This window comes from Gadus macrocephalus, chromosome 8 (genome assembly GCF_031168955.1).
Source record: "Gadus macrocephalus chromosome 8, ASM3116895v1".
NCBI lineage: Eukaryota > Metazoa > Chordata > Actinopteri > Gadiformes > Gadidae > Gadus > Gadus macrocephalus.
The window spans coordinates 19,490,664-19,503,899 of record NC_082389.1 but is presented as its reverse complement, the minus strand read 5'-3'; the positions used below and the strand labels follow the sequence as shown (position 1 = coordinate 19,503,899).

The 13,236-nt window shown below is 44.5% G+C and overlaps 1 long non-coding RNA gene across 1 annotated transcript; it reads right to left on the bottom strand.

Moving 5' to 3' along the window:
• Positions 1-8,952: 8,952 nt before the first annotated feature.
• Positions 8,953-10,246, bottom strand: LOC132462326 (uncharacterized). The gene is made up of 3 exons (XR_009526806.1): positions 9,798-10,246; positions 9,368-9,709; positions 8,953-9,257 (listed from the first exon to the last, which is right to left on the bottom strand). It is a non-coding gene; the product is annotated as an uncharacterized LOC132462326 (long non-coding RNA).
• Positions 10,247-13,236: the final 2,990 nt, after the last annotated feature.

The window sequence follows — 13,236 nt, the reverse complement described above, 5'->3', positions numbered from 1 at the left end:
CTAAGGGGAGAGAGGTACGCAAATGTTGCGCTGAGAGAGTGTTAGAGGTGCGCTGATGCTGCGCTGTCCCCCCAACTCTAACTGGCTTTCTGGCTTGATGTAGGGCCTTTTATACCCACTTCCGAGTGACGCTACCCCTAAACTGACGAATGAGCGAAACTGAAATGAAAGAAACTATTCATACACTTAAAAATAGGGCCAAGATGCTCATCACCATCCTTCGAACTACTGGGGAAACTTGCTTAATAACTTGCATAAAAAGATACATAAACTATTCATAATTGACTGACGATAAATACTCGAATTCTCTAATTCTTCTCCCGAACTTGCTCCAACTTCTTTCCTCTCCTGGCGGTTGTTTACTACGCAATCTCACCCACGCGCCCCCTGCCATTGTATTTCTTCCTACCATTATGCTAGTTCCCATATGCCAACAAAGGCATGGCATTGATATCGCAACAAAGGCATGGCATTGATTCAACAGCCCACCCACCAACTGCAGCACCTTTCAGCCCTTACCAAAATGGTTATAATTGTTGGTGATTGATCTTTGTAACTGTTGTGCAATTATATAATTGTATAACACTGCTTTATACAATTATACGATCATAACAATGCAAATTGTTATGATCTGTATATGGGATAACAATGATTTGTTGTGTAGCAAGTATTGGATAAATGACAATTATCAGCATAATACTTGAAGTGCAATATTTGTTGATGTTATTTCAGGAGAAGCTGTTCGATGAAAAGCACTTTGACGCCAACAACCCTGTCTTTGACGGAGCTGATGTTTCAATGGGGACAACTGCGAGCGATGCTGATGGGGTTGTGCCTGAGGCACGGATTATGTGGTGTTGCCATGAAAGACCTTCTCGATTTGTTTAATACCGTCATTCCACGATGTGTTCCGTCAAGCAAGTGGTACTTGGACAAAGCTTTCTTCAATCTGTCCGACAAGGCAGAGTTGCATTTCTATTGCACGGACTGTGTAGGATACATCGGCAAAGGACCAGACTACCATTGTGAAACTTGTCTGAAGCATTGGCACAAGGAGGAACTTCTAAAATCTGCAAGTTACTTTCTGGTGATGCCTTTAGCCGATCAGCTCAAAAACATCTTGCCACAGTCGGCACTGCGGGGCCACTTTCGACATGATGAGAGTGTAGGAGACATAAACACAGGAAAGCTATACCAAGATCAGGGTGATTTTATTGACATCCGGACAATGTCACCATATCATTCAATTGTGACGTTTCCGTTTTCAAATCTTCGCAGTATTCTCTTTGGCCAATACTCTGCACAATAAACGAGCTGTCACTGGACGAAAGAGGCAAATGCATTCTGTTGCATAGTTTGTGGTTTGGTCGGCACAATCCCCGGGTCGACACCTATTTCGCTCCGTTCATTGCTGAGCTCCAGAGTTTACATGACAATGGTGTAGCTTGGATCAATAGTACTGGCCTGCAGAGGAATAGTAGAGAGCATGCACTAGTTTGTGTCTGTGATGCTGTGGCACGGGCCATGATTCAAAACTTTAAACAGTTTAACGGAAAATATGGATGTGGCTTTTGTTGCCATGAAGGTGAAGTTGTTGACAAGGGAAAGGGGCACACCAGGGTGTATCCTATACAAGCTGATATAGTACCGTTAAGATCCATGGCGAGCACAGTTGAGTTAACCGAAAGAGCAACTGAGAGCGGCGAAGCTCAGATGGGTGTAAAAGGGGCGAGTCCTTTGTTTCTGTTACATTCCTTTGACTTTGTCAAAGGATTTGTACCAGATTACATGCATTCTGTGTGTGTCTAGGAGTCGTTCGACAGTTTACCAACTTGTGGCTTTATGGCAAGTATAGTGCCGAAGAATATCACCTACTCCCTGACCAAATGAGACAGATTGACAGTGCCCCATGTGAGATCAAGGCTAAATATTCTTCTCTCCTCCGTGACAACGCAGGATCAGTTCAACTGTGCACAACTGTGTCTGGTCCAGTTTGTGGCACAGATTCCTCAACTCTATGGCATCGAACACTGCTCTGCTGAGTTCTTCCAAGAAAGGGTTCCAATTCAGGATAGCTTTTAAGACACTTTATTTGTAAAGTATTTTGGTATGGTAAACTATGGAGCAAAAGGAGGTGGAAGCGTGTCTAGCACGTGCTGAGCGTCTCCCAGCTGATCAAAAACATTAACCCCTTGTCTGCTCGCTGCCGGGAGATTCTAGTTTGTTTACTGGTGGCGTTGTCTGTTTTGTTTCAAATCCACGCGGCCCACAGCAGTGGGCGGAGCCGGCGTGACGTATTAGCCTCGGCTTCCTCACTTGTCTGAGGTGCTGCCTTCTGTGGATGGAGCAGCTATTGCAGCCTTCAGTAAGGTCGTGCTCCCCTTGTGGCTATGTATAGTATTTACAGCTTATATATTTGGTCCTGCTTCCTAGTGGTTCTGTGAGGGTAATACAGCTTGTGTGTTTGAATCTGCTTCCTAGAGGCTATGTGGAGGCAGCTTATGTTCTTAAAATACGTAACAGCTCATATAACTCTCATTTGCTTCTGGCACAGAGTGTGAGGGACTGGGGGGCGTTGTGGGCCAACTCTGCATTTGTATATGTAGATGCAAATGGGAAGTTACTTGATTTGTTCAATGGCACGCAGGCGGTACCTTGTCAGATTTTCAAGTACTTCTTTGCCCAGCAGAGGTTAATTTGTTCAGGAACTGCAGTGTTTGAGGACGCACCAAGACCAGTCAGTGAGCTTTTTTGTCAATTAACTGGTTTGGATTATCTGACGAAGGCAGGAACTGTCATTGCCAGGCATGTTGGGGAAATGTAATTACAGGCAGTTATCTGCGTGTGAAAGAGTTGCGCTGGAAAATTGATTTCCATTAAATGATTATCTGCACAATATTCCTTGTAGAATATTCAAACGTAGTGTTATATGGAAAATGTTACTGACAACCCAAGGCTACGCAGCTGGCTACAAGAGAAACAATTCTGTAATTGCAACAGAAGGAACATAGGGGTTGAGAGCTTATTTTGTAGTCTTATCCAAAGTCTTTCAATGCGAACAAGATTGTTCATGCTCAGAGTTGCTTATATATTATTATGAGTTGTCTCTGACGCAAAACAAATTTGTCGTCTATGACTGTGATGTCAATGTCAATGTGTCAAAGTTCCTTGTTCAGGTTGAGAACAATGGACGTTAGATGGTGTGCACCTCAAGGGAAGTGAAGGCCAAGTGTACTGTTGTGGAACATGCTAACCGTGTTCACGTTGTAAAAATGCCTGCATTTGAAAGGAACTAAAAATAAGTTTCGATGTGGTAATCTACACTGCTCATTTGTTCATATATAGTTATTCTATAGAGAGTTTTCCGTCAAATTGACAAAACTTGGCGATATTAATGGTGCAACAAATGATTAACACCCTCATTTACCAGGACTGCTACAATTATTTGAAATAGAATGGTAAATATGCCAGGACAATTGCTTAATCCTTAACAACTGATCGTTAGTTGGAAGATAAATGTATTGCGTCATAAATGTGTGTGTAGTCTACTGTATTATTGCAGTTTTAGGGCCGCTGTGCAGGCTCCAGACAATGAAGTTTATTGAAACGTATTGATCATTCTTGCACTAATGAAATGTTACAATTGTAAATTGTGACCTGGTTTTGGCGAGACAGAGCAGTTTCAATAACTTGAAGTATTCTAAACTGATGTATATCACTATATGTAGGTGTTGAAGCAGGCCTAAATGGGTAGTGCATATTTTATTCGGCTACATGCATTTATGTTAGTAAACTTCAGAGTAAGTTTTTAACTCATGTTGCTTATTTTATTACCATATGATTCAACAAATGGTGTACAGGAGTAAACGGTTTAACATTTAAAATGTCATTTCTATTATGGATTGTGTTTTGTTCTTACCGTGCCAAATGTTTGCTTCCACTACATTGCAATTTGCAAAAGTGTAAAAGAGAATTTCTAATGAGGAATGTGAAGCCAAACGTATTGTGTACGACTATTGTCTAATGTCCTTCATATGACTTGTCTCTTAAAGGGACACTGTGTAAAAATTACTCCCATCTAGTGGTACAATTGTATATTGCATTCAAACTAATAGTGCTCGCTTGTTCAAAAACTACGGTGGGCAGTATGTGCCAAGAAGCTGTGACATGACATCCAATACTACCTCATCGAGTCATTCGAGTGATGATGAGGTTCGTTATTTCAAACAAACTTCAAACTGCATTGAATCATTAGTGTAAGATAGTGAATTATTTCAGTCATCATTCACGATAGTCATTATTTTAACTAAATTAATATTATTTCAACTTCATGAACCGTGCTGATTTTGAGGGGGTTCGAGTAATTACTCCTCGAGCAAGATATGAATTATGTTCTCGTGTTTATATTGTTTTTTATTGGTAACATTACTATCACAGCATGGTGACCATGGGTGGATTACCGCACGGGCACACCGGGGACATGCTCAGGGAGGCCATAAGCCAGAGTTTCTGTGTGAAGTCGCTGTTAGTAACTTTTAATCTTGCATTGTCGAAGCAATCAGTAGAGAAATAGAAAAATTCAAGCTAAATCAGCAATAGCAGGCCTATAACTGAGTTATCTCATAATCAGTCTATGATGGCGACATCAGCTAATCAGCAATTTTTTTTTTTTTGTAGGCTAGAGTTTATATTGCTCTACTGCAACGCATGAACTATGTGCTTATTAGTAATGAAACATTCTTTATCCGTTTATTTTTCGATGTCCGTGCATTGTCAGGGATCATCATCAGGCGATTCAACGCCGGTAGGGAGAGGAAGAGGGAGAGGACAGAGAGGCAGTGGATCGGTGGGAGCTAGGCGAGGAGGACGACGAGGAAGAGGAGAACGAGAGTCAAGAGAAGATCTTGATAGGATTGAAGGTTTCCAAAGGCAGAGAAGAGAAGCGACAGAGGTTTGTACAATTTATATGGCTAGCAGCAAATGAACAGGCTATGAATTTCCAATCCTATGCACATAACGAGACCATAGTCACAACGTGAGGTAATTGAGTGTTTTTGAAAACAAAGGCTTTTAGAAAATGTTAGAGAGCATTTGTTTCTTTTGCACACCAATGAAGTTGTCTTTTGTCAACATTGATAAATATGAGATCCTTTACACTGCATTGCCTCCTGTGCAATATATTGCAAAACATGTTGTGCAACCTGTTGGCTATACGTCTACCTGTATACCTAATGGCCTAACCCCATCTCATTTCCTTTCATTTCTTCAGAGATTTCTGCAGGAGATGAGCCTTGATGATCACAGACGCCTCGCAGCGGGAAAGGTTGGAGAGGCAGCTGGGTCTGATTTTTGATCTGCTGCTGGAGCATCAGCAAAGACATGGTGCTCCTACATCTGCGGCGGTACCTTGGTGTACCTGTGGCAAGTGCAGAGACATGCCGACGGACAGGGAGAGGAAATGCTGTGGCCAAGACCCTGTCCACTGTGAGCCTCCTGCCCCATTTCACGCAGTACTGCCCGGATGAGGGTTACCTGCGGATCCATAGGCAGTACCGGGAGGACCTCACTGCCTTAGGAAATGTAAGGGAGCCCGGCGATGACAGCAGGGAATACAGGCATGCAGCTTACAGTCATAATATTTTCTGGCAGCATGGCGCATTAGGACAGGGGAACCAGAGAGTGATTCCCAGCTGCTGTGTTTGGAGAATTAGGGACAAATTCCCTGACCCTCAGGGACAATACACAGGCTACATTCCAGGGATCTGAGAGATTGGCCTGAGTAGTGAGGTAAATATTTGTAGTAAATAGTAAAGTTATATTTATATCTATTTAGTGTTCTTTTGAGTTCTGTTTTTTGAGTGTGCTGTATTTGTTCTACACTAGGGATCGAGAAAATTGTCAAAATAAGGTGCACTAGCAATTTGATGAACAATACAAGATTCAAGATAATTTATTGTCATTTCAGCCATATACACAGTATACAGTGTGGTATCCCGGTGCTCGGTTGAGCCGGAATCCACTGACAAAACTCGCTTGGCGTAGGGTTTTTAGCCATGGCAGGCATTTATTCAACAATCAACGTGAAATCAGACAAACAATGAAGGAGACTCCTAGTCTAGGGCCTCCGTGGGCCTCTAGGCTCTCTCCTTGCCACGAGCCCTTCCTTCCTGCACCCAACCCGTGCTGTGCTGTGCTGTGCTGTGCTGTGCTGTGCTGTGCTGTGCTGTGCTGTGCTGTGCTGTGCTGTGCTGTGCTGTGCTGTGCTGTGCCTCCTTTTAAAATGGCTCCCGTGCTTTCGGCCAGGTGTCCCCCAATCACCCTGATTGGGGTGCTGAAAGGGCTGCTCTCCATCGCCGGCTGGTGGGTGGGGGTGGTACACCCCGTCCTCCACGGTACCCCGGGCCCGTCCAGGCCGAGGACCACGTGGCGGGATGCCACACTCCTCCACCCTTTGTCCAAGCCCCAGGTAGCCGAGGGACCCGCCCAGGATGGTATCTCGCCGGGGCCGGGTGTCTCCGCCGGCTGCGTCCCTCGCGTCGGCTGCGTCGTCTCCGGCAGCCTCGTCTCCGGCAGCCTCGTCTCCCGCCGCCTCGTCTCCGGCCGCCTCGTCTCCCGCCGCCTTGGCGGCGGCTGCCTCTCCTGCCGCATCTCTCGCCGCGCCGGCGGCGGCTGCACCTCCTGCCGCGGCGGCGACCGCATCTCTCCGGACCCGGGACTCCAGCGCCGGGTCCCAAAGCCGACAGAGAATCGGGCAGTCCCTCCCAATTAGGAACGGCACCAGGAGGTGTGGCACGACCCCTGCCCTAGCCGTGAACACCCCCTGTGGTGTCCGGACGACCACGTGGCAGGTCTCGTAAGTTTGTGTGTCCCCGTGTACGCATGTCACCTCCATTGGTGACCCTTCCCTTCCCCCCGCCAGGTCGGGCCGGAGGAGGGTGACCATGCTGCCAGTGTCCACTATGGCCTGCGTCTGTTTGGACATGACTCTCGCAGGTACGGTTGGGCACCCAGACGCTTCCTTTGCCCAACATGTCGCCAGCATGCAGGGCCGGCCCGTCCCCACGTCCGCGTAGGCCGACGGCACTGTCACGTCCCGGTCTCGCGCTGGGGCCTCGTCTCGCGCTGCGGCGGCGTCCCTTGCGGCGGCGGCGGCGTCCCTTTCGGCGGCGGCGGCGTCCCTATCGGCGGCGGCGGCGTCCCTTTCGGCGGCGGCGGCCCTTTCGGCGGCGGCGGCGGCCCTTTCGGCGGCGGCGGCGGCCCTTTCGGCGGCGGCGGCGTCCCTTTCGGCGGCGGCAGCGTCTCTTGCGGCGGCGGCAGCGTCTCTTGCGGCAGCGGCGACGTCTCTTGCGGCAGCGGCGACGTCTCTTGCGGCAGCGGCGACGTCTCTGGCGGCAGCGGCGTCTGTACCGGGGAGCCGTAGTGGGACCTTCATGTTGCCTGCATTCTCCACCATATGTGGCAACCCGGCTTGGTGAATGAGCCGCCTCCTTCCAATCAGCACACGAACTGAAGCTTACTTCAAGCCAAAATGGCACTTTTATTAAATCATATATCAAACTGAGCAAACAAAACCCAGCTTTGGAGGAATCAAGTCTTTTTCCTCCGGGTGGAAGCACATCACCCACAAGACTGGTCTCTCCGCACACGCGAACCAGGAGAGCCCTGAATGAGGAGCACCTGCTCCTCAGGTGCTCCGCATCTCAATGATTGGCACCGATGTTCTTACTGGTGCCATCTATCGGAAATCTGTGGTACACCGCCTCCACAACCTGCCCCCTTGGCCTCCAGGGCCGCTGTGCCAGAGACGGGTTGCCACAACAGTGAAATGAAATAGCGTTTCCCAAGAACATAAGGTGCAACATAGAGCGACAATAATAACAAAAAATCAACAACAACAACATGCTACATATAACTGCAAACCAGTAAAGTGACTGTGTGGAATTTGTAGTGCGGGAATATAAATATGAATATAATAAATATGAATACAAAGCAATAGTGCAATAGTGCATAAACCACGGGTAACAGAGATGATCAGATCTGTCCCTTAGAGTTGAGGAGTCGGATGGCCTGGGGGAAGAAGCTGTACTGTAGTCTGGTTGTGGCGGACCGGATGCTCCGGTACCTTCTGCCAGACGGAAGGGGGGAGAAGAATTTGTGTGAGGGGTGGGATACGATTGAAATGTATGTTTTTTTAAAAAACAAAATAGTGATTTATTAATATTTACAAACATTTTACACCTCAAACACCAGCAACACCAAACAACAGCTCAATCGGCCTCCAAGTTGCTAGCAGCATCGAGGGCTGATCCTGTAAAAGACATGGAGTGCCATTAGTCATGTGCACACAATGGATTATCATTAACATGCATGTGCACACAATTCAGTATCAGTTAGAGGCAATGGCCTGTGCTGAAATAACAGCATGTAGATATGTGTCACTTACCTAGGCCTCTGCTGACATGCGTGCGTACCAATTCTGACATCGGTGGTGGAGGTATTGGGGGCACAGCACCAAGCTGCCTTGGGTCATCCGGGCGTAGGGTCCTCTTTCGTGGCATGATGCATCCCAACCCCACTTGCGACTCTTCCGTTCACAATACGCACTTGCAACTCATGGATGTAATCATATGATTTCTCACATTTTAAGGCGTAGAGGGTATATCTTCTGGCATTCTTATTGTACTTCTTCCTAAGACTAAATAAAAAAGGCAAGTATTACAAGTCATTATGACAACTAAAATCACATAATTGTTAGACAATAGGAGTATGGAATTATTTGAACAGAAATTTTTAATGAGTTTGACATTGGCCCTCAGCCGTCCTGTAAGTTGGCCGTTTGTGGTGGAAATTGTAGTCCAGAGCTGTGAGCAAAACTCTTGAGTCATACCCTCGGGGATTGAAGGCCTGGCGCTTGCTGGCATATATCAGAATGTGATTCTGAAATGACTCAAGGTGTGCTGTTGATCTGAATGAATAAAAAATAAATTAGAGCAAGAAACACACACCCACACATTTCTAACGGCTCTGAAATTTCTATTTAATTGTCATGTCCCCACACTTTACCTGAAGCGCAGATACTTGTGGGCCTCCTTCTGCCAGCGCTTGTTGAGGACAATGTTCACTAGTGCTTTGTGGCTCTGGGAATCCCTCTCAATCCACTGCTTTTCATGAGTGTATTCGAGGTGATCATGTTGGCAGCTTCCAGTCCCCCAGGTGTGATGGTTGCACACATGATGGAGAACCCCAATCCAAAGTGCCTAAGGAAAGTAAACCAAATAAACACAAAAACAGAATAATCATGTCAAGGGTATTTGAATCATGGAACTTATTGAATTAATAAATATATATATATGTTCATCTTGCTTACAAGAAACTGCTGAAATGTATCTGCTGTCTTGCAGGACCACCAGAAATGGTTGACTACATCCCTCAACCAGTGAAGGAGAATAGACTGGCCTTTCAACTTTCCTGCCTTGAGGGGATAAACAAAACAAACAATGCAAATTATTCCATGCATGTATTTTTGCATGGAGATCTAACAAAATACAATGATTCAACTGACATGCAGGCCGGTACAGGGTAGTGTTATGTATGAAATTGGATGTATTAGAACTTACAGTAGCAATTTTTTTGGACAGGTTTTTGGCACCATGCCATATGTCCAGGCTGTGGTGAATCCTGAGCTCCTTGTATCTGCCTTTGTCTGGGTCTGTGAAGTAAGGAATCATTTTATTTCCAGGTGTCTCAATCAGCATTTCAATATTTGTGTACAAACATTTTATCTGTTGACCACTTACTCAAAAGGGCTCCAATCTGGACATGGGCATCTGTGCAGAATTCCACTACCTTTATCTCATGGGTTAGTTTTTCCACAGTCTGGATGAAACCTTCCTTTTCCATGATATTGGAGTTCCAGTTTGTCTGCCGCTTGTCTATAGTGGCCACATAGACAATTTCCTTCGTATCAAGCTCCATGGTTGTGCAGCTGCAGTATTGTGCCGAATGCCCTGGTGAGTCATTTCTGCCATCACCTTGAAAAATAAGGTAATTATAAAAATACAACACATGTATGACAGATGCTTGCAAAATCGGTCTCATTGTGTAACACTATACAAATGTATGTAGAACAAGGTAAAATATAAAAAGACACACCCAAGAGCACAACATATTTCCCTTGAAGTCGGCTGATGGCCTCAGACCTCTTCTCTTCCCAGTATTCTTTGATGGTGAACACATTACGTGTCCTGGATTGGTGGTCGGGTTAACCATTAGGATGTTCATGAACTTGAGGAGGAGAGCAACTTTAGCGTAGTTGTTTCCGGACCTTCTGAGGGCCTGGCAAAATTGGCTGCTTGAGAGTCAAGGGCTCATCAGAAAGGACTTCAGGGGCAGGCAGGTCGTGCACAGTCTCATCGATCCCGATAGTTGGAAGATTATCTATCACCTGCGCTCCCTTCAGTGCACCACCCATTCTGGAAAGGCAGAACATCAGGAATCATACACAGTTAAACCAAAGAATTTCCATAACTTTTCGGCATATAGCCATGACCCAAACCTCTGTCTCAACAAGAAGAATAGAAACATTTCAAAATAGTACTGAACATTGTTTATCTGTAAAAGCTCAGCACAAAAAAAAAGTAAAGAGTAGTAATAGATTTCGACTCACCTCAAAGAAATTGGTGGAAGATATTCCTCATCAGAGCTGTCGTCTGGGTCCCTGTGAAATGTGGGCCCCTCTTCTGCCCAATCAATTCTACAACATACCCAGTACATAGAAATGTCATGAATGACGCCTACACAACTCAATTGAAACCAATGACAGAATAGAAGCCCACTTACACACTGTTCATGTGACCATTGAAGGCATTTTCATTCAGCTCCTCTTCTCCAATGCTCATGTCATGCAGGCTAGGAGAAGAATAAATATTTTTTAAAAACTATGTTACACAAAAATAGATAAAAAACAATATGAAAGTTTATGGGTTACCTGTTGTCAAGAATTTCCATTTCCGGTGCCTCTGCAACTGCGCATAGATGTTCATCTCTGAAAACAATAATCATAACACACTATGAGGTACAGGTAGATAAAAGTTTTATAAGAAACTCATACTCAAACAAACAATGACAAAATTATTTTCCATGTGATGACTTGCCAATCTGTCCCACTGGAAATACTGGAAAATATCGCAGCAGTTGGCAGTTCATTCCGGTTTGGCTTCATGGGGGTTGATTCATTCCGAATCCCAAGAGTTCTCTCATAACTGGACAAATTAGATGGACAAATCAGATCAGGTTTATTGACCAAGCATTCTTACAGACAAGGAACTTGACTCCAGCAGCTGTGGACTTTCCAACATGAAGACAAATAACTATACATACAGATGATAAATAACAGTAGGCCCTAAATGTCAGATAACATAAAAGTTGACATAGCCTTTGGTAGTCTTGGAGTTACCGATAATCAAACAATAATTCCCATAATGCGTGCGGCTGAGTGTAACCAGGGTGAAACAACATGTTTTAGTTATGTTGAAATGTCACCCAATTCTGATGAATAAGAAGCAAATATGTGTTTAGGCTATGTTCAAGGTCCCTTTTGTAACCTGTTCCAACCCCTATGTTAATGTGTTTTCTATACCTGTACTGTCGCTTTAAGAAAAGTTCATGTTTTAGTGACGTATATGCAGCGCCAAGCTCAGAATGCCGTTGGCTGTCTGAGTGGAGGTATGTTGATGTATTTGTCGTCACATTCTGAGCATATAAATCGTTTTGTAGATAATGTAAATGTTATATATGAACATGCTACAGCACTGTTATAACAGCTAACGCTTTGCAAATGTACTTTTTGAGAGTTTATTGTATATATGTGCATCAGAGTATCCGTTTGTTTGTTTGCTAGGCGGGAATGTGGTCCTGGCTATGACGGTTTACATGACGGTTTACATGCGATGACATGATTTTCTTTGGCTCGTCCAGGTATGAATGTTTTATCTGTTTTGTGTATATTATCTATGCAGGTTATGTTTATGTTTGTTGGAGTGCAGTCAAATCGCATTCATTATGCTATTTTGGTTATTTTTATGTTATTATATATTGTGAGAATGCCGTTGGCTATCTGAGTGGAGGCGGGAATGTGGTCCTGGCTATGACGGTTTACATGCGATGACATGATTTTCTTTGGCTCGTCCAGGTACCAATAAATGAGAAACCCTCCATTGTTGTCCAGCCGTCCTTCCACCCTTCCAACGCATAGACCAGAACACAACGCAGATAGACACCCGTTACATGAGCACGCATCCTAATCAACGCATTGTAATCCGTTGATTTCAACAATGTAACTATTCTAAATATCAACAATTTACATTGTAACTAACGGAATACAGTTAGTTATAATTTGTATTCTGAATATGTAACGCCGGTAGGCCCTACATGTATTCTGTTACTCCCCAACACTGTATAAGTGTTCTACTGTTGTGCCGCCTCTGTAATGAATTACACAACCAAGCAATGACAAAAGCTTGTAATTTAGACTGTGACATCGACTTACCTGTCGAGAAGAAAGCAGGCAACATCGGCATCCCTTTCAAAATCTTTCTCCTTCATTAGCTCTTTCCACCTTGGAAAAGCGACTCTGATGTTTACCCTCCTTTTCTCTATTCGCCGGTCACGTTGCATTTTTAACTCTCTTTTTCGTTTTTTTGGCGACGATGATTCCTTCTCCTGTGGCGTGGCGTATGGTCTTTCACAAAAATGCGGTCCATGTTCAAATTTGCCGGTAAAACTCGTCTTGCTAAACTAAGCTAAGCTCTGTTCCACAGTCTGGCTCAGAGTGATAACGCGTTTACATTTCCTGTACCACGTAGTGCTTTTTGTCCCTCTCGGCAGTTCGTAGACCGGAAGAACATGGAAGCCTCCATGAAGCTTACCCGTCCTATGTAACCATATTAATATTAATATTAATTATTCTTCGCTCAGGAGGATAATTGAGATTTTTGGCAGAGATGATCTTACACCAATGAGGACTTATTTATGAATGAATACGTTGATTTGAGGTAATAAATTACTTAAAATATGACAGTCTCCCTTTAAAGTACACTGATTTTAATCGTACATGAAGCATACATAAGTGGATGATATGTTGGTATCTATAAGTTGTCACACATGAATGTTGATGCTGTTTAAATAAATACATCAATGATCAATTGTACATCTTCATAAAATGTGATTTGCTGTGTC